Source organism: Vulpes vulpes, chromosome 16 (assembly GCF_048418805.1).
Source record: "Vulpes vulpes isolate BD-2025 chromosome 16, VulVul3, whole genome shotgun sequence".
Taxonomy (NCBI): domain Eukaryota; kingdom Metazoa; phylum Chordata; class Mammalia; order Carnivora; family Canidae; genus Vulpes; species Vulpes vulpes.
Genome location: NC_132795.1, coordinates 72,346,829 through 72,373,955, shown reverse-complemented (window position 1 = coordinate 72,373,955; position 27,127 = coordinate 72,346,829).

Here is a 27,127-nt window from a genome sequence, read left to right as displayed (position 1 = left end):
TGGAGAACTTGGAGTAACAAGAAGTACAAAAAAGAAGAGGGATCTAAAACACAAATCAAGTGGCAGAAAGTGTCTTGTTCTGGAAATCATAATAATTATATATGCTATGCAACGTGCACGGTGTTGTGAGGGGGAGAGAAAGCAAAAGAGGAGCACAGGAAAATAAAAGGCAGAGTTCCTTCCCACAAAGGCCCCATTTATAGAGGCACAAACAAGATCGGAAACTATAAACAGCATGGTTGAATTGGACCCAGAGAAGGGTTCATTCAGTCCCCAAATTTAAAAAACAGATTTCCACAATAAAATTGGAGAATTGGACTTCTCGTGAAAAATCAGAGGACGCAATGATCCCAGATGTGTATCCTTACAGGCAACAACCTGTTTGGGTCTGGAGTGCTGGGCATTCCCCACTTGGGAACAGTCCACACCGCTCCCTGTTGCCTTACTCTTGAGCACTGTAACTTCATGAGCATTGTAGCATATCACGTATAAATGTGTCATCCCTGACAGGGACACCAGAGCCACAAAATTAGGGGATGACTGTATAAATTCAACAAAAGACCACTTATATAGCCATCACGAATACTTGTGGAAAGAGGAAGAGCATAAATCAATTCCATAAATTATCTCAATTCACTCAAGAGCACTGGGCTGGGGCTGAGGAATTCATCCATCTTCTGGCAGTTGGACAAGGAGGCCTAATTGTAGTGGCCAACCTCCAGTTTCTAGGCCCACTTGGAAGAGAACCAAATCTAGGATGGGGCCTTCTGTACACAGCTGCTGAGCGCGGGGGTCAGAGAGGGGAGCGCAGGTCCTGATCTGACATCAACCTTCAACAGAAGAGCGCCAAGGCGGAATCCATGAATAATTCATATCACAACCAGATAGATGCTCAGTGAGCTTCAATGGCAATGAATTACCTTGTGTGCATTTCCTGCCTACACATCAGTCCATCTTTTCACTGATGTCTGGGGCAAGTGTATGAATGGGCACATTCTCTAACGCCTCTGCTTTAGGCAAGGCAGTTTCAGGATCTTGGCCCGGGTTCCCAAATTTCTGACTTGCTATTTACAAACTGTATACCATAAGATTGCGAATAACTCATGACTAAAAACATGCCCTTGCTAGAGAGGAATCTGGATGGAAGAGAAGAACAATGTTTCTTTTAAAGCCTCTGGAAATTCATGTATGTCCAAGTCATGAGACTTGGGTGTTCTGGTGAGAAAATGTGGTGGGAGAGGAACAAAATCATTTATAGAACACCCACTATTTGGGCACTTTACACGTGTTCTCACTGCTAACTTCACTGTCCAGATGGAGAGACGGGTTCTGTGATACCACCGTCCAGCTGAAATATAGCGTGAATCACATTTGTAATTTAAGACTGCCTCATTGCCACATTTTAAAAAGGTAAAAATAGGGGTACCTGGATGGCTCAGTGGTTGAGTGTCTGCATTTGGCTCAGGGCATGATCCTGGAGTCCTGGGATCGAGTTCTGCATCAGGCTCCCCATGAGGAGCCTGCTTTTCCCTCTGCCTGTGTCTCTGCCTCTTTCTTTGTGTCTCTCATGAATAAATAAATAAAATCTTAAAAAAATTAAATTAAAAAAATGAAAGGTAAAAATAAAAGGGTGAAATGAGTTTGAATAATGTTTTACTTAACTCAATGTATCCCAAATAATCATTTATAAATGATTTGTATAATGATTTGTAATATAAAAAATTACAAATGAGATATTTTACATTCTTTTTTCAGACTAAGTCTTTGGAGCCCAAGACAGAGTTTACACTTAGAGCACATCTCGATTTGAACCAGCCACATACCAAGTGCTCCGCTCAATAGCCATGTGTGACTGTCGCACTGTGGGATTGAGCAGCACAGCTCTGAGAGATTGACACACTCAAAGTTGTGTGACCTTGGGAAAATTGCTTCACTTTCCTGGTCCCCCATTTCCTTATCATGAAATGTGAACAGTAATAGTTGGGTAAAGCATGAAGGCACAGTTCCTCCAAGGTCTTACGATAACAGATTAGCAGAACACAGAGGCCGTTGTTATGTGGTGGCAGGATGGTGGCAGACAAATGGCAAAATGGCATACATGACATATTTACAAGTTATATCTCAAATCTAGGTGACACAGCTTATTAGTGGCAGTTTTCACAACCACATAGACTTCAGAGTGACAGATGGGAGTATTCCGGGCCTGGGCAGCCCCCATCTGGGGCTTCCAGCAACCTGTCAGGCCTTCACCTGGACAGGCAAAATTCTAATGCCAACAGCCACTAGCATCTTCTATGAGGAGCTGGGGAGATGAAAACAACCCTCCTTAATAACCTTATTACAATGAACTATAACTTGTCTAAGATTTGTGTGTCAGATATTTATTACTACTAATTACTAATTATTACTGTACCAAAATAACAAAACATGCAAAAATGCTATATCCAGCTCATTTGAACATTCATGTGTTCAATTCTATTGAGACTGATCACATTGTCTTTTTTGTTTTGTTTTTACTATTTTTTTACATTTTTATTTAAATTCCAGTTAGTTAACATACAGCATAATACTGGTTTCAGGTGTAGAATGTAGTGATTCAACACTTACATACAACACCCAGTGTTCATCACCCCAAGTGCCCTCCTTCATCCCTATCACCTATTTCACCCATCCCCTACCACTTCCCCTGTGGTAACCATCAGTTCTCTATAGTTAAGAGTCTGTTTCTTGGTTTGTCTCTCTTTTTTCCCTATGTTTATTTGCTTTGCTTTTTAAATTCCACATGAGTGAAATTGTATGGTACTTGTCTTTTTCTGACTTATTTCACTTAACATAATACTCTCTAGTTCTATCCATAGTTGCAAATTTCATTATTTTCTATGACTAAGTAATATTCTACTGTGTGTGTGTGTGTGTATGCCACATCTTCTTTATCCACTCATCAGTCAATGAACGCTTGGGCTGTTTCCATAGTTTGGCTATTGTAGATAATGTTTCTATAAACATAAGGGTGCATGACTCCCTTTGCATTACTATTTTTGTATTATTTGGGTAACTATCTAGTAGCACAATTGCTGGATCATAGGGTAGTTCTATTTTCAACTTTTTGAGGAAACTCCATACTATTTACCAGAGTAGTGGCACCAGCTTGAATTCTCACCAACAGGGCAAAAATGTTCCCTTATCTCCACATCCTCACCAACACCTGTTGTTTCTATGTTGTTGATTTTAGCCATTCTGACAGGTGTGAGATATTACCTCATTGTACTTTTGATTTGTATTTCCCTGAGGATGAGTGATGTTGAGCATATTTCATGTGTCTGTTGGCCATCTGGATGTCTTTTTTGGAAGAATGCCTAGTCATGTCTTCTGCCCACTTTTTAATGGGATTGTTTTTTGAGTGTTGAGTTTGATAAGTTTTTTATACATTTTGGATACTAACCCTTTATCAGATATGTCATTTGCATCTTCTCCCATTTAGTAGGTTGTCTTTTAGTTTTGTTGTTTCCTTTGTTGTGCAGAAGCTTTTTATTTTGATAAAATCCCAACAGTTCATTTTTGCTTTTGTTTCCCTTGCCTCAGGAGATAGATCTAGAAAGAAGTTGCTATGGCTCATGTCAAAAAGGTTACTGCCTATGTTTTTCTCTAGGATTTTTATGGCTTCAGATCTCACATTTAGGTCTTTCATCCATTTTGAATTTATTTTGTTTATAGCGTAAGGAAGTGGGGCAGTTTCATTCTTTTCATGTTGCTGTCTGGTTTTCTCAACACCATTTGTTGAAGAGTCTACTTTTTTCCCCATTGAATATTCTTTCCTGCTTTGTTGAGGATTGATTGACCATATAGTTGTGGATTCATTTTTGGGTTTTCTATTCTGTTCTATTGATCCATATGTCTGTTTTTGTGCCACTACCATCCTGTTTGGATCACTACAGCTTTGTAGTATAACTTGAAATCTGGAATTGTGATACCTCCAGCTTTGTTTTTCTTTCTCTAGGCTGCTTTGGGTATTCAGGGGTCTGTTGTGGTTTCTACAAATTTTAGGATTGTTTGTTCCAGCTCTGGGAAAAAATGCTGATGGTATTTTGATAGGGATTGCATTAAATGTATAGGGTAGTATAGACATTTTAACAATATTTGTTCTCCCAATCCACGAACATGGAATATCTTTCCATTTCTTTGAGTCAGCTTCAATTTCTCTCATCGGTGTTGTATAATTTTCAGAGTACAGGCTTTCACCTCTCTGGTTAGGTTTATTCCTGGGTATCATATGGTTTTTGGTATGATTACAAATGGGATTGATTCCTTCATTTCTCTTTCTGTTGCTTCATTATTGGCATATAGAAATGCAACAGATTTCTGTATATTGATTTTATAACCTACAATGTCGCTGAATTTGTGTATCAGTTCTAGCAGTTTTTGGGGTGGAGTCTTTTAGGTTTTCTATATAGAGTATCATGTCATCCGCAAACAGTGGAAATTTGACTTCTTCTTTGCCAATTTGGATATCTTTTATTTCTTTTTGTTGTCTGATTGCTGAGGCTAGGACATGCAGTACTGTGTTAAGTGGCTGGTGAGAGTGGACATCCCTGCCTTGTTCCTGGTCATGGAGGAAAAGTTTGCAGTTTTTTTCCCGTTAGGAAAATACTAGCTGTGGGTTTTTCATATATGGTCTTTACTATGTTGAGGTATATTCCCTCTAAACCCACTTTGTTGAGGGTTTTTATCATGAATGGATGCTGTACTTTGTCAAATGTCTTTTCTGCATCTATTGAAATGATCATGAATCTCATCCTTTTACTAATGTGGTGTATCACGTTGATTGATTTGCAAATATTGAACCACTCTTGCAACCCAGGAATAAATCCCACTTGATCATGGTGAATGGTTTTTTTTAATATATTGTTGGATTTGGTTTGCTAGTATTTTGAGAAGTTTTGCATCCATGTTCGTTAGGGATATTGGCCTGTAGTTCTCTTTTTTTAGTGAAGTCTTTATCTGGTTTTGGTATTGGGATAATGTGGGCCTCATACAATGAATTTGGAAGTTTTTCCATCCTTTTCTATTTTTTGAAATGGTTTGAGAAGAATAAGTATTAAGTCTTCTTTAAATGTTTGATTAATTTCCCTGTGAAGCCATTTGGCCCTGAATTTTTGTTTGTTGGGAGATTTTTGATTACTAACTCAATTTCTTTGCTCGTTATGGGTGTGTTCAAGTTTTCTATCTCTTCCTATTTTAGCTTTGGTAGTTTATATGTTTCTAGGAATCAGGTTGTCTTTTTAATATAAGTATTCAGAGAATTTACATTCTTAACATTAGATCTTAGCTAAAGAGTCAGCTAGGATGAGAATTTAATATAAATGAGAAGATCTTTGTCATCAAAGGTGAAGTTTATTCTGATAAAATAGAAAGCTCCAGTATAGAATAAGATGCAGCATAAAAATATTGCAAATAGAAATGGGACAGAGCAGGGACTAGACTCAGATCCCCTCAACCTTAAAGGCAATATGCAGCATTCCTCCAGCCTCTATAAGGAAAAAAAAAGAAAAGTTCAAACTCTGTACCTCTTAAGTATGCCATCTTGCAGAAATGCAGAGAGAGGATGCTCACTGAAAGGAGGATGTTCACTACAAAGATTGGTGAAGACCAGACCAAACCAGTCTGCTCCAAGGTGGACCCCAGTGTTGACCTTTCACCAACTTTCCCCCTTATTATAATACTAAAAAACACTGCCCCCCATGGAGATTTAACATGCTAATGAGACAGGGGACACAAGAAGCATGACCTTTAACTGCACAGGTGCTAATAAATCCCTGCTTCTACATGTTTTGAAGATGCCCTTTCCCACTTGAGTGTCTAAAAACTCTCCCTGAGGGGCACCTGGGTGTTTTGGTGGTTGAGCGTCTGCCTTCAGCTCAGGTCCTGATCTCAGGGTTCTGGGATCAAGTCCCACATCAAGCTCCCAACAGGGACCCTGCTCCTCCTTCTGCCTATGTCTCTGCCTCTCTCTGTGTGTCTTTTATGAATAAATAAAATCTTTTAAAAAATTAAAATAATAAGAAAAAATAAAAAACTCTCCCTGACCTCTGCTCTGGGAGTCAGCCTGAGGACACCTTGCTCTGTGCTGTCTCCCTTACGCTGACCGTGAGCTTGGATAAAGCCTTACCTGAAACTCACATTTGGCCTCTTGTCAATTTCTATTGTTTAGGGAGCCCACGGGCCAGGTATGGTATCATATTTGGAGGGACCCTGCCAGGACCCCAGGGGTTCTTTTTCCCCATCCAGGAGAATGTGGGACCCCCTGGGTCAGCCAGATGCAAGCCCTTGCAGCTGATCAGCCATCTCCTAAACGTTTATTTCTGTGTCACTGCTGCCTCTCCTGTCATGGGGTTCCCACTACTCTCATTCAGACAATATTTTTCCCTTTTCCCTTCCTTCCTAAACATCTAACCTCCCTCCCTCTTCTTTTCCATGCTCTTTCCCCTCCTTCTCATACTGCGGGCTGCCTCTAAGAGGCCACTGCTGGACTCCACCCAGCCTCTGAGAATGTGTCCCAGCACCGCAACCAACCAGCCCAAGTGGGTGTGGCCACCAAGTACCCACAGACCTGGGTGGCCCAAGATTTCCCCAACGCCAGACTCATGAGACCAGTGGATATGTAACCCTCACGTCATGGATTGGCTAGAAATCTGATAGTCACAGGAAACTCCTTTTTTCTCTTGTCTTTAGTTGCCTAATTAGACCCTTGCAGGAAGGCGGGTTGAGGCTGATTCCCTGGGCCTGATCACCCAGGGAGTAGTGAGAGTGCTGCCTCCCTCCACCAGCCACTGTTTGGTTCCTTTGAAGAGACATCTGTGTGGGATAAGTGGAAAGCCATTTCTTTCATTCTCTCTCCTTCTTCCTTCTTGTCTTTCAGCTCCCTCCATTTTGCCCACTGTCCACTTCTAACCTGGAGGTTCTGTTTTGCTACCCAACTTGAAACACCTGGGTACTTCTCTATCCTCTGTTCTCATCTGTGGAGAGAACTGTGTGGACTTCTCTGTCTCCTGTCTAGTCAGATTTATCACCTGGTTAGATCTCGCTGCCTCTGTGAAGACCACCCAAACCGGGGTGCCTGGATGGCTCAGTTGGATAAGTCTGCCTTCAGCTCAGGTCACGATCTCAGGGTCCTGGGATCAAGCCCTGCATCGGGCTCCCTGCTCAGTGGGGAGTTGCTTCTCCATCTGCCCCTCTCCTCTTAATGCTCTATCTCTCTCTCTCTAAGTAAATAACTAAGATATTAAAAAAAAAAAAAAGACCACCTAAATAATACCTGGGCTCGCAGGGAAGCTATACTTTAACATTTACTGAGGTAAAAATTACTGGACAAAACCTTAGAGCACAGCCTATATTTCTACCTCAAGCACACATTGTACATCTGCTTCATTTAAAAAAATAACCAAAATGGAACATTAACATAAAGATTAAAACCTCAAGTTCCCACGAGACTGAAGCCATGGAGCCTTGCACAGACTGGAAAGGTTAAGATAAGGTCTGCAACTTTCTGAAATGTCCTTTGTCTAATGATTTGTAACTTTTTATGTTAACCCTGCATCAGTTGTTGCTTCCCTGGAGCACTTCTTCTTTTTGAAGATTGTGTACCCAAAGCAGTTGTCTTAACTTGGGCTCGAATAAAATTATTTTCCTTCTACTTTAAAATTTAAAAAGAGGGGGGGGGATCCCCGGGTGCCTCAGCAATTTAGCGATTGCCTTTGGCCCAGGGCACGATCCTGGAGTCCCGGGATCAAGTCCTGTGTTGGGCTCCTGGCATGGAGCCTGCTTCTCCCTCCTCTTATGTCTCTGCCTCTCTCTCTCTATGTCTATCATAAATAAATAAATAAATAAATAAATAAATAAATAAATAAATAAATAAATAAATAAATAAATCTTTAAAATTAAAAAAAAAAGTTTGTTCATTTTGCGTCAATATTTCTTGGCATAGTCAGCAGGATAACAGAGCAACTAGCCTGAGAACACCTTGGGGTTTTCTGGAACCCGGCATTCAGTGCCAGCACAGGCCCTTTGGACCCCTCTGGCTTCTCGGCACCTCACAGATTCATGGATGAGTTCTCCTGATACCCAGACCTCCTCAATTTGAGCCCATAGTCCTGATGTTCATTTGAGCTGTTACGGGCTCCCGGTAATGTTCTGTAGGTGGGCATAACCTAGAGGGGCTAAGCCTGATGGGTTGATTGTTTTCATGTGGCATTGTACTAATTGATGTTATTAACATAAAGCTTGAGTAAATGTTCTGGCTAGAAATATGAGTGACGAAGTCATCCAGCTCCAGAGAGAAATTACTCAGAAGTGACTCTGTGCCAGTCTCTCCTTGAAGGCGGAGAATCGGCCGGGCTATGCGGCACCCTCTATGTGTATCTGTTTCTGGAATCTGTACAAGGCTGAGAGAACTTAATTCCAATCCATCTCAGAGCCCGCTGGCGTGAGTTCTGACTGATAGGCGTGCTAACAGTTATGATCCTGTATCTAAAAGGAAATGATGTTTTTCCATTGTCACACTGCCTGGCCTATCTATATGTTAAACTAAGAGAAAAGATGGCCACTAAAGGCTCTCATGGATTCCTTGCTCCCATGTGGTTGCCTTCACAAAGGGGGTTTTGGTTTGATTCTCTTCGCTTATCAAGAAAGCCATTTGGTTCATTAGGTGAAGCTCCAACTTTTGGGGGAAGAAAAAATGCTAACAGGGGTACTCTGGGCTTCATTTATGGTTCTTTCTGAGCTTTTGCCTAGGAAGATGGGGAATACTCCTGTTTTCTCCCCGCCCCCCCAAATGTCCTTTAGGACATACTTGAAATAAATGGTTCAGAGGAAAAGCCTGTTTGCAAGAGGGAGAGACAAGAGGCAGAATAAGGAAGGTTAGTGTAAACTTTAAATCTGCCTTTGGCCTAGCCAGCTGCACCCCTGTCATCTCTGCACCCACACGCCCCCCTTCTATTTCTGCACCATCACCAGCATGACTTGAGTAGCCAGCTTCTATACCATCCCTGATGCCTCCAGCACCATGGCTCTTGTTTCTCCTACCCTCAGTATCAAGGAGCAAAAAACACCCCAAGCTGTTGTGTACTTCCTTATGAGGTTCAGACTAAAGCACTTCACGTATCAACATGAATGGGCCTAAGGTCTCCTCTGGACTCAAAGAGCCCACTTCAGATTTCCCCATCGGAGTCCTCCCAGGAGTTCCCACTGGGGGGAACAAATTGATGACTTTTTAGTGGACACAGGCACAACGCATTTGGTATTAAAGTTAATTTAGGTTTGTTGCTTTAACTAAAAGAGACATGTCTTTAGAGTTATCGGCATTATACATAACTCTTCTAGTCTACCAAGGTTTACTAAAGATCAGATAAACTCATGTTATTTCTGTTGCAATTTGTCAAAAAAAAGAGGACTTTAAATGATGGTTAATTTTTGTCTGTCTCTCAAAGCTTTCATGGGTAATTGGTAAGAACAAACAGATTGAAAAAGCAAAAATATTTATAGCTTTCACAATCTTTAGTAACCTTAAACTCTGAAGTTTTGCTAAGTTAAAAGTTAGTTTTGTTAAGTTCATTAGATATCTAAGTCTTTTCCAAATGAAACAGACTACTAGAGCATTAATAGACCATTGATTACCGAATTTAGGTTTACCTACTTAGGCTTTTTTTTTTTTTTTTACTTTGGCTTATTATAAGAGAAACTAAAGATAAATTTAGGTCTGCTAGTAAGCATGTCTTATGCTTTATTGAAAGTTGTACTATAAAAAAGAACCCATATTTCTAAAAATTATGAACACTGCATAAATTTCGAATCTAAAGAATTCTGATGTAACAATAGCTTACTGCTGAGTTTTTACTAGAAACTGAGGCTTCTAAGAATTAAAGCTCTGATAAATGGAATTGATACTACTAGGAATGATAAGGAAAACAACTCTGTATGCAAGGAAAGTAAGATATGTTTTTGTTAAGAAAGGTATGAGAAATGAAAATATACTTCTGTTGAGGAAAGAGAAAATAATTTTGTCCTAAAATTACACTGGTTATTTAGAGATGGCTTAGGACACAATCTAAATTTTAAAAAAACATATAGAAAGCTTGTGAAAAGAGGATCTTTAGAATTGTATGTATGGTAGACTGACTAAGACTGAGATAAATGAGTTTTAAAAGTACCCTGGTCCGGCATCTAGGTGGCTCAGGCAGTTAAGTGTCTGCCTTTTCCGGGTCCTGGGATTGAGACCCCCCAAATCTCCCCACTCAGCGGGGAGTCTGCTTCTCCCTCTGTGCCTCCCCCTACCAATGCTCTCTCTCTCTCAAATAAATTTAAAAAAAATTAAATACTCTTATATGAGATTAAAATTTGGCTTTTCTCTGTTAAAAACAACAAGATTTTCTTACCTTGTTGTTCTGCTCTTTGTAAGAATTTGTAAACAAAGATTCTCTTTGTCTTTCCAGAAAAACAAAGTTTCTACGTTTTGTCTTTATCAGGTCTTTGATTATTTAATTTAAAAGGCTAGGTTTTGCTAACAACTATGTAACATCCAGCAATTGCACTACTAGGTATTTACCCAGAGAATACAAAAATACTAATTCAGAGAGATACATGTGGGCAGCCCTGGTGGCGCAGTGGTTTGGCGCCGCCTGCAGCTTGGGGTGTGATCCTGGAGTCCCGGGATCGGTCCCACGTCGGGATCCCTGCATGGAGCCTGCTTCTCCCTCTGCCTGTGTCTCTGCGCCTCTCTCTCTCTCTCTCTCTCTCTTTCTCTCTCTCTGTGTGTCTATGAATAAATAAATGAAATCTTTAAAAAAAAAAGAGAGAGAGAGATACATGCACCCCAAAGTTTACAGTAGCATTAGATACAATAGCCCAACTATGGAAACAGCCCAAGTGAACATCAGCTGGTGAATGGAGAAGATGTGAGATATATATATGTACACACACTGGAATATTACTCAGCCATAAAAAGGAATGTGTTTGCCTTTAGAATTTCTTGCTGCCAGCTTGGTTAAATAGATAAGTAAGTTTTGAGTTTTATAATGATTTTTTTATACTATTTTAGGCACATGACTTAAAACCTTCTGTTTTTCTTTTTTAATAAACTTTCCAAGACTCAAATTCTAAATAAAGTCCTTTTTGACTAATTAGGCTTGCTAACTGTTCCAGAAAGCATATGAAATTCTTAAAGTTTTAATATGTCTTGTTATAATGTCATCAAGTATAATGCTAATTATTAAAATGTGTGTCACAGAAATAACTAGATTTCCTTGTCAACTGCATTATAATGAGCTCACATCAGCTTTTCAAACTTGTCCATGTTTGAGTCTTTTATTATTTCTAGTTATTGCTCTGATGCTCTTGACAATATGTTTCATCTTCGAAAAGATACAGATTTCTGTTATCTTTAAGATCATAAAACTAAACTGGGTAAGAATTTCTAGAACTAATGGGAAAACTACATTCAAACAGAATAAGAATTAATAGTGTGGGGGGTAGATAAATTAAGAAAGATGACTATAGTTTTTATGACTCAGGTAAAAATTGCTATTCTCTTATGTTTACTTTTCCAGATTTAAGGAAACTTTTTCTCTTAAGATATCTGTCTTACAGAAATATGTTACAACATCCCTTGTCAACAAATTGAAGTGTTTATCTTTTCTCTCTACCTGAACCCTCCAGAATTCAGAAACTCTCAGTGAATATCCTTTCTTTCATGGCAATTATAATTGCTTGCATAAGTCCAATAAGAATCTGTTCTCCTTGTAAGAGGATACCATTGGAAACGTCGGTTATTTTACCAAGGCTTTGACTGGAATGCCGTATCTGAGGGAGACATATGTAGATGCACACATGACCAGGAAGCCTTAAGAAATTAATGTTGACTTTATGCAGTCAATAGAGCCCCCTGGAAATGTTGGCCTGATTCCTTGCTTCCAGAGTTCCCAGCAGTCTTACCAGGTGAGTAAAGAATGTCACTTCCTGGCAGGTGCAGGAGACCTCAGAATATATTGGGGACCTCGAGAAGAACAATATCCCCACAACTACAGGTATTGCAGGCAAATCCGACAGCAACTATTTGTCTTAGCATCTAGCCTTGATCTCAAGGTCCTGGGATCAAGCCCCACCACATCAGGCTCCCTGCTCAACAGAGAGTCTGCTTCTCCTTCTTCCTTTCCCACCACCCCCTGAAAAAAACAACCAAACATACAAACAAAAACCTGTATGGTCAGGGGCAATACAAACAAATGAGTATTAATTTGACTGTCTTTGACAAAAGTGAGGGTAACTTTAGAGAGACTGCATGTCTTCAATAACACAACTTCATGAATGTTAGACTCTGGTTCCGGTTAACTGTCTTTAAATGTTTGTTGTTTGCTTCTAAAACTGAACTGGATCCTACATTGTTCTTATTTCCTCCAATATCTAGCTATGACTCTCTAAAATTAAAGCCTCCAATTTTCTTTCATTTTCGTGACTTGGAATCATTCAGAACCAGAACTAAAACTGTCCCTTTTCCTGAAGCCCTGCAAACTGAAGCCAGACAACTTGAGGTAAACTACAGAGAAATTGCCACAATGGCCCATGTTTACACAATCTTCGTGCCTATTACTCCGTGGGAATAATAAAAAGGTTCCATGGACATATGATTATTTAAACAGTTAGACAACGGGACAGACTCCCTGACAATTGTGTAAGTCTGCTATCACAGAGGTCCAGATCAGCAATAGGTTTGCTGACTGCCAAAACAGTCGGCTTGGTTGATTGTTTCCTTGAAAGGACTAGCCAGGGAAGTCATTTACAACAATGCTGTCTTACAAAATGCCACAGCCACTGTGTTCACAGTGGTGACTGAAACAGGACAAGATTTTAAACTCAAAAATCTCTGGCTTCAGTGGTCTTAGACCACTGACTTGCCTTGGATTATGTACTAGCTAAACAAAGAGGAATAAGTGGAATCACAAATACATCTGGTTGTTTCTTCATTAGTGTTTCTGGAGAGGTGGAACAAAGGGCTGACATCCTCCTCCAGCAGATTACGTGGCTACATAATTCTAACAACGCCACCACTCAAACCATCTGGGACTCCATTCATGGTACCTACCAAATGCTACTTGTTTCTTGCCTTTCGTTGGGCCCTTAGTGGCCATTTTATTGCTGTTACTTTGGGGGCTCTTTTTACAAAAAGATTTTATTTATTTATTCATGAGAGACACAGAGAGAGAGGCAGAGACACAGGCAGAGGGAGTCCCGGAGGGAGCCTGCTGTGATACTCAATCCCAAGACCCTGGGATCACAACCTGAGCTGAAGGTTCAACCACTGAGCCACCCAGGTGTCCCTGGGCTCTGTCTTTTTAATCTCCTGGCAATTTTGGTGTCTTCCAGGCTTCAACAATTCCAAGTCAAGTGAAAGGTGACACAAGGTTTCCAACCTCTACCTTTATGGAAGGATCTGAATCCCTTATAAATCATTAGAACAGTCAGGGAGAGATTTTTACACCTCCAGAGTAGGATAGGGACTTAGCCCCTGCTCAGCAGGAAGCAGTTTCAGAAGATGAGACCTCTGGCCCTGTCTCCTTAGGAATAAGGAAGGTAAAGTCTCTCAGAGGAGAGTGAGATAGAGCAAGGACTGGACTCAGATCCCCTCAACCCTGAAGACAAAATCCAGCATTTCTTGACTGCCTCCATAAGGGGGGGAATAAAAAAAAGCTCAAATTCTATGCCTTTTGAGTAGCATAACTTGCAGGAATGCAGAGAAACCATGCTCACTGAAAGGAGGATTCTCACTACAGAGACTGGTGAAGACCAGACCAACCAGGCTGCCCCAAGGTGGATTCCAGGGCTGACCTTTCACCGACTTTCCCCCTCATTATAATACTAAAAAACACCCTCCAGGGGGAAAGGTTTAACATGTTAATTAGACGTGAGACACATGAAGAAGCATGAGCTTTAACTGCACGGGTGCCAATAAATCCTCACCTCTACAGGCTTTGAGGGTGCCCTCTCCCTCCTACATGTTTTTAAAAAACTCTCCCTGACCTCTGCTGGGGAGTCAGCCTGAGGACACTTTCTTCTGTGCGGTCTCCCTTGTGCTGAGCATCAGCCTGGGTAAAGCCTTGCTTGAAACTCCTATTTGGCCTCTTGTCAATGGGTCTTGGGCCCCATTTGGTAGGAGGGACAGCAGACACACCTTTGGAGCTGATGGACCTGTGCTCACCTCTTGGTTTCTCCACCCTTTTCTTTATGACTTTGATTCCTTACATTGAAAATGGCAAAAATATGCCCCTTCCTGGGCTGTAGGATGGGATTAGCTTCTGAGCGGGATGAATGTTAGTACCCCGTTTTTTCTACATCAGTGAGAAACGGTGAGATGAAACAGTGAAAAAAAAAAACCATCAAGCAAAGGCCTTTTGTGTTTTGTTTTTGCCCTTTTTTTGTGGCCTAATTTCTTTTAACAAATAACAATAATTTCTCTGATTAGGAAAATAGCACATTCATTGCGGAAGATTTAGAAAATGCAGCAAAATATATATTTTTTTAATGGCTACTATATCTACCACCCAGAGATACTAATGTTTTTGTGTTTGTCCTTCACATGCCTACATGGAAACATTTGTCTTTCTTTTTACCACATGGGGATAATATTATTATATAAAGTGTTAGATCCCATTTTTCACTTTATATGTACTATTATTTTTTAAAGGTTCTTCAGAAGTTTTGGAATTTCTCTTATTTTAAAAATATTGTTCAAAAACATAACTTAATGGTTATATAATATTTCACTATATTGATGTACCATATTTTACTTAGTCCTATTTTGGGGCAGTTAGACTGTTTCCAAGTTTTCTCAAAATAGAACTTCTGCATGGTACTCTTGCACACAAATTTTGGTGCACATCTGTTCAAGTCTTTAGGATAAATTTCTAGGAGTGGAATGAGTAATTCTAAGGGTTTTTAAGTGGTCCGGACACATTACTAAATCACCCTTCTGAAAGATCGTAAAAATTGATGAGTGGTAATTTTTGTACCATCTGGTCTCAGAACCGAATGACCAACTACATTTTGAAAGTAATAGATTGAGAATTGATGGATTGCAAGTACATATGGGAGTTCTATTTATCTTTCTATGAAGCTCTATATGTGATTTTCCACATTTTGTAATTAGGATGCAGAGCTACAGAAATTTGGGAGCAAGCCAGATAATTTCCGGGGAAGAGACTGGCATGGGCATGGAAAACGGGAAACATTTGTCAGTCCTGGAGATCAAACACAATCAAGTCCTAGTACTTGAGGAAGGTCCATACAATTGGGGGGGATGCTGGGTCAGCCCCAAGTCTTTAAGGGGAGCTTCTACAAGACTTGACTTCCGCACTTGGCGGGTGAGGCTTCTGGCTGCCTGCCAAGGAGGAGCAGCTAGGAACAGAGCCTCACAAAGTGGGGGCTGGGAGACAATGCCAAGGGGCTGGGGGAGTGGGGCCACCAGAGAAGCAAACTTGTGAGAAGAAGGAGCTGGGTCTGGGATGCTCCTGGGGCCAGCTGGACACCCCACTGCAGCCACAGCCGCAGCCGCAGCCACAGCCTACTGGAAACGAATCACGGAACTTTCCAGAAAGGTGAGGGTTCTCTGTAACCTATGAGAATCATTCTGTGGGTGCCTGGAACTGGCAGGAGGATGTCACCACTGATGTGGGGAATACCACACAGCATGGGAGGCATGTCACCCCCGAAGTTTGGCCTGAGCCAGCAGCTGCTACTGCCAACAGCAGGCTTTAGGTTATGTGAAGACTCAACATTAGAATTAGGAATGTGGAGGAGGTGATTTGCAAGTAAAGAAATAATTTATATTTATTTAAACCAAAGATATGCACAAAACACAAGTCCTGAAGATTCAGAGTGCCCAAAAAATTGCCATTGATTTTGATAACTTTAGGAGAATTAGCAAGGTAACTAAGTAAGAAACGGGTGAAAATAATTCTCTGCTGGGGGGGATGGGTGAAACAGGTGAAGGGGATTAAGAGGTACAGATTTCCAATTATAAAATAAGCAAGGCACAGGAATGAAAAGCACAGCATAGGGAATAGAGTTGATAATATTGTAATAACTTGGTGCGGTGACTGATGGTGACTACGCTCAGGTTGTGCAGGTTTCCTGCATCATTGTCGAATCATTATATTGTACACCTGAAACCCATAAAATATTGTATACAAACCGTACTTCAATTAAAAAGAAAATAATACTCAGAATTGTCACAAAGGCAAATACCTCACTCTAGTAATTATGGATCCCCTGGCTTTGGACTCAGGAGCTAGGGCAGGCCAAGGGGGGGCGGTTCACATGGGGCTTGGGCAGGAAGGGGGCTGGCCAGCTCCCAGCAAGGGTTGGCTGACCCTTTTGGGGACCCCAGTGAAGGAGTTTGGGCACTCCGAAACACCCTCCCTCTGCCTTCCAGACCCACTGTCTCAGCAGACATATTCTTGCTGGGCACAGGTGTGGACTCCCTCAAATCCCCCCACGTTGCTCTTTGGAGACTTGGCCCTAATTGTTTTCCAAATAATTATAGATCCCTTGGGACTCCCAGGTAGCTCAGCAGTTGAGCATCTGCCTTTGGCTAAGGGTGGATTCTGGAGTCCTGGAATGGAGTACCTTGTTGGGCTCCCCATGGGGAGCCTGCTTCTCCCTCTGCCTGTCTCGGTCTCTTTCTCTGTGTCTCTCATGAATAAATAAATAAAATCTTTTTTTAAAAAATTATGGATCCCTTACTACTTAACCATCCCCAGGAAAAAAAAGAAAAAAACACAAAATGCTATTCACTAGCCTTAGGAATAACAAATCCTGCCAGACTGGTAAAATTTGGCTCTAAGTTTGGTAAATCAAAGGCTATCGTTTACATGATATATATTAACTTCAGCAAGGGGTTTGAGCTCATCCACTCAAACCATCCACTCAAACCACTCAACAACCTGAAAAATATGTTCAAAGCATCTGTATCAGAAAACACACAGAGCATTTTCAAAGGCTGGTCTTGGGCCAGTATATCCTAAATTTTCATCAGTGATGATACAAGCTGGTGCATATGAATAAATGAATCAAAGAGATGATCCAGTCTGGGGTTAGAATCTACTAGCACACTAACTACCCATGTAAGATGGGAGACAAAGACTTAGAAATCAGGAGTCACAGATATATGGAATGAGGGTTGAGGGCATCAGGTATAATAAAGAACAAATTAAGCAAATAAAAGTGATATAGTATAATAGTATAAGTACAATATAAAAAATAATATAGTATTTACATAGTATAGTAAAACTTCCACCTGCTGGAGTCTCCAAGAACAAGTCACTCCAGAAAGCCAAGTTTCCAGGAATTGAGACACCTTTAGTCATAAATTTTAGGTTTTTATCTATTTTTAATGGAAAATTTTCAAAAAGCTATCATTCACTGTTTTCTTAAAGAATTAAATGAGTCTAATGTAGCCTTTTCTTGATTACTCAGGGCAATCATTTATGATCAATTTCAATTCAGTAAGTATGTCCTGAGCATCCCTACTTTGTGCCAAGTACTATATATTGAACTTTAATCAGTTTTCCTTTACTTTAAAATCAGATTTTGAAAACATGATGCTAAAGGAAAGAGGCCAACCACAAAGGACCAGAGTGGATGACTCCACTCATATGAAATGTTCGGAAGAGGCAAACCTGCAAAGACAGCAAGTAGATGGGATCTGCCCAAAGCCTAGAGGGGCTGAGTAGGGGGGATCGAGGCGCGATGGCTCAGGGGCACTGGTTTCTACTGGGGACAGTGATGATGTTCTAATGATTAGCAGGTCTGTGGATATATTAAAAGCCATTGCACTGTGCACTTTAAATGGGAAAATTCTGTAGTGTGTGAAGTATATTTCAATAAGGCCGTTAAAACAACAACAGGTTGTCAATATTCAGAGAACAGGAAGAGACAATACCTGAGCAAGTTGGGGGGGGGCGTGGCCTGCACTGCGCGTCTGGGGAGGAACCGGGGATGTTAAGCTCCTACTCGGTCTCTGGCCAGGCTGGCTCTGGTCTCTGATCCCTCTCCTGTCCTCACGCCTGCCTGTGACAGGTTCTGTAGCATCAGCTGCTTATGATCGGCTCTGGTTCTGGAAACCACAGAGGTGCAAGGCTAGGCTCAGGAGTCAGAAAGACCTCGGTTTGGTGACTGGGTTGTAACTCCATTGGTGTGATTGTGGGCAATTTCTTTACCTTCCCCAAGCCCCACTTCCCTTATCTGTGAAACAGCAATGATAATATCTACCTCATAGTGTTGTTATAAGGATTAAATGAGATAAAGCTCAGAATGTGGCCGCTTTGTGTCTGACTCATCATAAGTGTTCAAAAGAACTTTGTGTCTGGGAAGTGAAAGTGTCGCTACGAAAAAGCCAGTCCTCAGAGCATGAGCTTGGTGGCACTCATTTTGGCTATCGGGCTATTGGGACGGGTAAGGACATTTGTGTCAATGGCTCTTCCTGCCAGGGGAGGTGTTACCAAATTACCAGCTTTCCCTAACATAGTAGAGAAGGAATAAACATCAGTTGAGCGTTACTATGTGCCAGGTGCTTGACATCCAGGATCTCATTTAATCCTTCTAATAGGTCCGTGCTGTTGATGGGGAAACTGAGGCTTGCACAGCTCATCCTGACCATGATGCTACAGAACGTTTTTACAATGTGCTACGATCGAGTACTAGCTCACCTAATCCTCACTAACCCTGGGAGGTCATGTGAGATGATGATTTATATGAAATATATATGTGGTCTGCGTCTCCACTTCTGGCAGAGTTACCCAAACCCTGAGAACTTCCCCGAGTGGGGAGAGTGATACAGGTTATGTTAATGGAGTGAGTTTCTGGGTCACACCTCAGGGCAGGAGACTCAACCTGATTCGAATGGGGTCTAATTTTGGTTCCACCGTCCGGACTTCCCGGGAGCAGAGGGGGGCTGGGGGTTGAATGAGAGGGCAATGGCCAGTGATTTGATCAGCTGTGTTTATGTAGTGGAGCCTCCATAAATCCCCCAAAGGCTGGGTTCAGAGAGCTTTGGATTTGGTGAACTCACGGAGGCTCCAGGTGAGCAATGCACCAGAGGGCATGGGAGCTCTGTGCCCTGTCCCCAGACCTCGCCCTCTGCATCTCTCCCACCTGCCTGTTCCTGAGTTATATACCCTTTTATAATAAACCAGCCATCAAGTGAGTAAAATGTTTCTGAGTCCTGTGAACTGCTCTAGCAAAATAATCGAACATAAGGAGGAGGTCGTGGGAACCTTTGATTTATAGCCAGTTGGCTAGAAGCACAGGTAACAACCTGAATTTGCAACTGGCATCTCGAGTTGGGGGTGGGAAGCCTCACAGGACTGCACCCTCAACCTGTGGGACCTGAGGCTCTCTCCGGGGCCACAGTGTCACCATTGAGTTGAATTGCAGGGCAGCCAGCTGGTGTCTGAGCATTACTTGTGGGTGTGGGGGAAGCCCTGCACACACACACATGGGCACACACACACACTCAAACTGGTCTCAGAATGTCAAAAAAAAAAAAAAGTTATCATCATTATCTCATTTTACATATGAGGAAACTGAGGCAGAGAAAGAATTAACTTGCCCAGGGTCACATATATTAAATTGCTGATCTGGGACACAGAGAGAAATCTGATTCCAAAGACTACATCTCTTCCACGTCTGTGCTGCCCACTAGGAACACAGCAGAAGGTCCCAGGGGGCCCCATATCTAACAGGAAGACATGCTTCAAAAGGCACAGGGGATGGGATGCCTCGAGAATTAAAAGGAGGACAGTCCCTAGCTTCAATCATTCAATCAGGCAGCTGGCATCTTTGGGAACACTGAGGGGGCTTCATCAGGTTCTTCTAGACCTTCCTATCTGAGAATACATACAGACAGTACCTTTTTATTTTACTTTATTTTTTTTTTTAGCTGAAGGCTACTTATGGTTTTGGGTTTGTCAAAGGGCTCTTAACAGTTGTTCACCACTACAAGGGGGCTGGTGGCTTAATTTCTAACATTTTTCTAGCATATTTGTTGTTGCTGTTGTTTCTTATGTGGTTTTGAGCGCAGAGAGGAAATTCCTGGGGGATTTGAGAGGCTCGGGAAACTCTGAGGCCTCACCCAACTCCCCATCCTGCTCATGACAGCCAAGGTTAGTCTTAGGGCTTTGTGTGTAAAGTAGGAGGAAAGAGGTCAGGACTCCCACTAGATCCTTTTATCTCCTTCAAGTCCACTCTAAATGAGGAAAGGAACAGTCCTTCATCTGCTGCCTCTACTCTGTTTGGTGAATCCAATGTTGGTGACCTCTAGCATCTGGACCAGAGAAGTTTTCTTATTCATAGACATCCTATGATAGTGGCCAGCTGTTCCCAGTCTCTGTGGAGCCAGCCATCCAGGTAATAGGTTCATACCTCCCACCTGCTCCTTGAACCATCTGGACTAACCCTCCTTGCTTGTCCCTTATAGGCCAGACCCGTATTTGACAAGACTGTCCATAGCCTAATGATAACTGCTTAATTGGTTTTAACTTTGGGGTGGAGGAGTGGATTTGCCTTATATAGCTAGATGAATGCAATTATAATATTCAGACCCAGGACACCTGGGTGGCTCAGCTGTTAAGCGTTTGCCTTTGGCTCAGGATGTGATTCTGGAGTCTTGGGATGGAGTCCCACATGGGGCTCCCTGCGCGGGTCCTGCTTCTCCTTCTGCCTGTGTCTCTGCCTCTCTCTCTGTGTCTCTCATGAATAAATAAGTAAAATCTTAAAAAAAATAAATAATATTCAGATCCCTTCCTGAAATGTTTTCTCCAGACAGAGGATTATTTTGCTGGGGTCCAGTGACCCTGGCTAGAGAAAGAAATTCCCATAAAGCAAATAACTGTTAAAGCTTCTTTTTCTTGTGCTTTTTCCAGCCACAGATGTGTAATATTAACAACAACAACAACAACAAAATCACTATACTTACTCATGTGAAGAGGGTACCCCCGCTGACTCCAGCAGAGGCCCGAGTGGTCCTCCTAAGCCTCTCCCCCACCCTCCACCAGAGGTGGCTCCAGGTCTCCCACTGCAAGAAGAAATTCCAATCCCTTTCATTAGGATGGGGTGGCCCTGGCTGAGGAAACAATTAGGTGGCGGCCTAAGGGAGCACCTGGCAGCAGTTAATATTTGACTCCTTAATCAAAGGACCAAAATTCAAAGGGCTTCCAGAAAAGAACAGTGACCACCTGGGACCAGCGATGGCGGTTGTAAACAGGCCCTGGGAACAAGGCAGGTACAAGGCATGGCTTTGGGGCGGGGGTGGGGACAGGACAGATGGGCTCCTCGGCTCCCCTGAATCTCCTGTGTTCAAAGGCATCTGATGAAGTTCAAAGTACCTCTTGGTTTGCCTTCTCATTTCCTGGGCTGAGTCACTGCCATGATCAGGGTAATATATTAAGCTATTCACAGTTCCTTACACTTTAGTAATCTCCAAAGCTTAGCTGCCAAGATCACGTTTTAAAAGAGAGAGACCTCCACATGGGGCAAGCCTGAGCGGGGACACACTTGTGAGGACGCCAAGCATGGTGGCAGGAATGGGGCGCAGGCGGTGTGTTAGTCTGCTTGGGCTCCCCTAAAGGATACCAGACAGGTGCTGAAACAGCAGAAATTCATCTTCTCACATTCTTGAAGGCTAAAAGTCCAAAATCAAGGTGCACTTTCTTCCAAGGCCTCTCTCCTTGGCTTGCACGTGGTCGTCCCTCGGTCTGGGATGTTGGCTTCCTCATCAACTCTTCTCACGGAGATGTCATTGGGCCCTTCGTGTCTTCTCCAACTCCTTAACACGGGGCCAAGATTCAAAGGGCTCCCAGGGAAGAACAGTGTCCACCTGGAACCGGGGACAGCTATTGTAGACAGGCCCTTGGAACAGGGCAGGTGCGTAACAATCCCATGTTAACTGAATTATCTCCTGAAAGGCCCTGCCTCCAAATACAGTCATATTCTGAGGTCCCAAAGTTTGAACTTCAACACATGAATTTTGAGGGGGACAGCATCATGCCCTTAACTGATGATGTGAAGGACAAACTCCAAACACAGCCTCCTTCTCCAGTGTGTGGCAAACATCAGAGCCATATGTCCCTGTGAAGAATCTCCTGCAAGATGGGTTCATTCTTCCAAACAAGATGTCCCAGGCCTGGGGTGCCCTGCAGAGCAGGAGCAGTGGCTGCGGGCTCAGAGGCTGTCCCTGCCCCAGGAGGGTCGCGCTGCTGCAAGGGCTTTGGTTTTGTCTGAGCAGGAGACCCAGCAGGGAACAGAGACCCCTTCCCTGCTCCACAGTTCTAAAACATACTTAGGGGAGAATCAAACTCCATGCTAATTTAATAGTTATTAATAATTGATAACATCCATTCCTCAAGGATTGTTTGCACAGTGCACGGAGGCTGGAGAATTAGTGATAATAAAATTTTAACATTCAGATAAAACTGGGTTAACAGTTTTCCTGTCTTCGTTTTAAATGTGTGTATGTATAAAATATTCATTGGGAGTTATAAACTAATAAACAAAGATGCCCCCCCCCATCCTCAGGCTCCAATGTGTAAAATTCTAATGTGAGATTGTAAATCAAGAAACAGTAATGAAGGAATTATAAGAAAATGATCAGAAATTATAAGAAAATGACCATTCTGTACCAAGTGATGATTGGTATGGAATGAATAAATTGCCAGGGTGGTAGGTCAACACGAAGGTAAGGACGGGACAGGAAGGGGAAGGGGCTGGCATTTCCCCTGCTCTGTCATCTGTGTTGATGTGCAATTGGCAGGTTTCACCTTTTCCTCAGCCGGCATCCGCTGGGCAGCTATGACCTGCCAGATTCTGGGCTGGTCTCACCACCACCTGGAGATGAGGACACCACATGTGTCCTCAGTCACCTTCCTGCCCTCCTTTTCTAGAGCAGTACCACGAATGCCAGAAGGAAAAAGAAAAAAAAAAAAAAGAAAGAAAATGAAAATGCTTTTGGTCCTTAGGCCTGCAGAGCCTTTCCTGTGTCAAACCTCCAATGGCGGGGGATGCCTGCAGTCTCCCCGTCTTGCCTCTGATGGCTCTTTCTACCCAGTTGATGATTCTCAGGGTTTTTCCAGGAGCTTCTGTTCATCTCTATCTACATCCCTAGTTGGATTCTTCCCTTCTTATGGCCTTAAAAAATGTTGGCGCTGACAACTCCCAATTTATTTTTATTTTTTAAAAAAGATTTTATTTATATATTCATGAGAGACACACACAGAGAGAGACAGAGACACAGGCAGAGGGAGAAGCAGGCTCCCCATGAGAAGCCTGATGCGGACTCAATCCCAGGACCCTGGGATCACGTCCGGAGCCAAAGGCAGATGCTCAACCCCTGAGCCACCCAGGTGCCCCACATATCCCAATTTATATGTCAAGCTGAGTCTGAGCCCCAGACTCACAGATGTATTTCCTGGACATCTCCACTTCAATTCACTCAATTCTCAAGGCTCCTCAAACTCCTCCCCACCCTTCACCACTCTTCCTTCTGTCTCAGTAAATGCCAACACAGCCACTCACCTGCTCAGGGCCAAACTCCAAGAGGCATCCTTAATTTCTCTCCTTCCCTCACTCCCCATATCCAACTCATTAGGGAGTTCTTTCAGTCCTCCCTTCAAAGTCCATTTGGAGTATGGATTTTGAGCACCTATCCATCTCCTTGGTTACAACATTGGGCTGGCCACCATCACCTCTGGATGCCATTTGTGCAATAGCCTCCCAATGGGTCTCCCCACTGTCACTTTGCCTGCCCAACCAGCTGCTAGAGTGATTTAGAAACCAAAATTAGGTCATGTAATGCTACTTCTACCCCCTAGTCTGCATAAAATCCTCCAATGGGTTCCTGTTGTGCTTAGAATAATATCCAAACTTCTTATTGTATCCCCTAGGCCTTGACTGAGCATGTCCCACTCACCTCTCCAGCCCCATCTTGAGCCACTCTCATGTCTCTCATGACATTCTGGCCAGGTTGGCTGCCAGTGTCCCCTGGTTCATGCCTCTGGCAACTGGCCCCCACCTTCCTAGAGTCCCTTCATTAGCATGAGCTCAGGTATAGTTGAAAGGGACTTGTGACTCATAGCAAAAGCCTCCCCTCTCACCCATAGCAGGAAATTGTAGGGTTTGGGGAGCTCTTATGCCAGGAACCAGGACAAAGACCAAATATGTATTTCTTACTATATCACAGGACTACGCCAGGAAGACCAGGCTGTGTGTGGGGAAAGTGTCTAGATCTACTGGGCTTCTGGAGATGCTGGGAAGGCAGATGGATTTCAGAGCAGCAGTCTGGAACTGGAGACACAGAGCTGGTTGTCGTTAGCATATGGATGACAGTCACATAGGTTGAAACAAAAACTTTGCAGTGATTATTCATGGATTTTATTTATTTATTTTTTTTTAATTTTTTTTTAATTTATTTACAATAGTCACACACACACACAGAGCGAGAGAGAGAGAGAGAGAGAGAGAGAGGCAGAGACATAGGCAGACTCCATGCACCGGGAGCCTGACGTGGGATTCGATCCCGGGTCTCCAGGATCGCGCCCTGGGCCAAAGGCAGGCGCCAAACCGCTGCGCCACCCAGGGATCCCTATTCATGGATTTTAGAATAAACTCTAGACTCCTGAACATTCTCTCTCATAGGGCCCCCTCTCCCCTCAGCTAATTTCTACTCATGGTTTGGGTCTTCACACAGTCACCCCAGACAGGGCCTCCCTTCCTCCGCCCTCCCCTGAGGCAGGGTCAGGAATGCCTCTCCTGTCAGCTCCCACGGGGTCCTCTGTCTCTACAGCAGTCCTTACGTGTGTCACTGCACAGGGAGGCCACGCTGTCTCTGCCATGGGACCTGGCTCTTTGCTTCTGTGTCTCCCCCGGCGCATACCCATCCCTGGCTCATGGTGGATGGCCAGTACGTATTTGTCCAATGAGGCCGTTAAGAAATCAGCCTTCTGAGGCTGTGAGCCAGTCTCAAAGAATGCAAATCCCAGTGTTGTTGGTGTTGGAAGGATCTGGTTACTAGAGTCCTGCCAGGCTCTCCTAGGTGTCGTAGACTGTGTACTCAGGGAGGCCTGAGGACTTTCAGAAGGGCCAGCTCCCAGAGATGCCAGGAACACGTGCTTATTTGTTCGCTCAGTGTCATACCTCCCCTCTCCTGGCCACATTCCAAACCTGTCTCAGATGCCTGACCACTCGGTGAAACTTTCCCCAGTCCACCTTGGGTAAATACATGGCCGCTACTGCCTGCCTCTCACTTGCTGCACTCACACGGATTTTCCTTAGAGCTTGAGCTCTAATTTCTTTTTTTTTTTTTTTTAAGATTTTATTTATTTATTTTAGAGTGAGAGAGAAAGAGCACATGAGTGGTATGGAGGGATAGAGGGAGGGGGATCAGCAGGCTCCCCTCTGAGCAGGAATCCCCCCTTCCCGACATGGGGCTTGAGCCCAGGACCCTGAGATCATGACCCGAGCCACTCGGTGCCCTCAAACTCTAACTTCTTATTATTTTTATATTGTGCATCCCTTTACAGCTTCGTTTCACACAACAGAGTACTGATCTGTCGCCTCATCGAAGTGTTGTCCCTGTTGGCTTGTCAACTGCTCCGGCAGGAAGGAGGCCGGACCTTGACTTTGAGCTTTAGTCGTGGTCATGAGCCTCCTTGGGTGACTCAGGGATTCCTCAGGGTAGTTACGACAGTGGTGACAGAATGTCCCTTCATTCCAGATTGCCTGTCTGGGGCTGTGCAAGATGCCAAGCAGAACAGAACTTGTCGGGTTCCTGGGAGCCGGTATCAGCTTTTCGAATCAAGTAGGAAATGTCTGTACCTGTTCTTTATTCAGCTGGATTCCTAGCTCAGTGGCAAGGTGCCTGCAGAGGACCCGGGGGGACAATGGCCTCGAGGGACCAGGAAGGTCCGGGCACCCTGCTGCCCTCCTGCCCTTGCTGAGGCCTACTGGGCGGTCACCTGCAGGTGGTGGTTCTCTGGAACAATCGGAGGAAGGAGTCAGGGACGGTGTCCCTGTGGGCCGGCTCTCACCACTAACCTGCATGGCTGTGCTTCAGCTGTAATGAAGGTTTAAGACTCCAAGAGCCTGTCATGAGAAAGCCCATGAGCACCTGTGTTTTATAGGCTTGCGTCACTTCAGGGTCCTTGAGGTGCAATCTCAGGGGGCAACAGCTGTGTGTGGGAGGGAGTGGGCAGGGAGGACATCCCCGATCCCTCCTCTTCCCAAGTGATCCCTCCGCTTCCCATCCTAGCTTCTGAGCTGGGGGGAGACCTGTGTGCAGGGATGGGTGAGCACTCGCCCTTCTCCAAGCTCGCTGCCAACTAGAGGCGAGTCCCAGGACTAATGAAACACAGATCCTTGTTTCTGCCTCTGGTTTTATTTTATTTTTTACTTTTTTTTTTTTTTAAGATTTTATTTATTTATTCAGGAGAGACACAGAGACACAACACAGGCAGAGGGAGAAGCAGGCTCCCTACCGGGAGCCCGACACGGAACTCGATCTCAGGACTCGGGGATCACTCCCTGAGCCCAAGGCAGACACTCAACCACTGAGCCACCCGGGTGTCCCCTGCCTCTGATTTTGAAGAGGAAGTTATGTGAAGGTTCTCCCTGGGCCCTTCCTGCCCTACCCTCTTATCTGAGTTGGGGGGTGACTTCACCCCTCAGGGAACACACTTTCTTGTCCTCTGTGTTTCACTGACCTGTTTCCAAAGTGGGGGAAAATGATGGCAGGTAGACTAGCAGTCTGAACAAGCACTTCCCAGTGTCATTCTAGAACAAAACGTGTGAGGACAGACAAGATGTTAATTGTTCTTAAAATATGACATTTGAAATAACGGTTAGATGGTATATTAGTAGGGGATTCTCCAGAGAAATGGAACCAATAGGATTTGTTTGTTTATTTATTTATTTATTTATTTATTTATTTATTCTAAGGTATTGGCTCACGGAATTCTCAGAGGCTGAGATGTCCCGGTTTGCTGTCTGATGTGGGAAACAGAGGCAAAAGGGAAATTAAGTTTCCTTACTACTTACT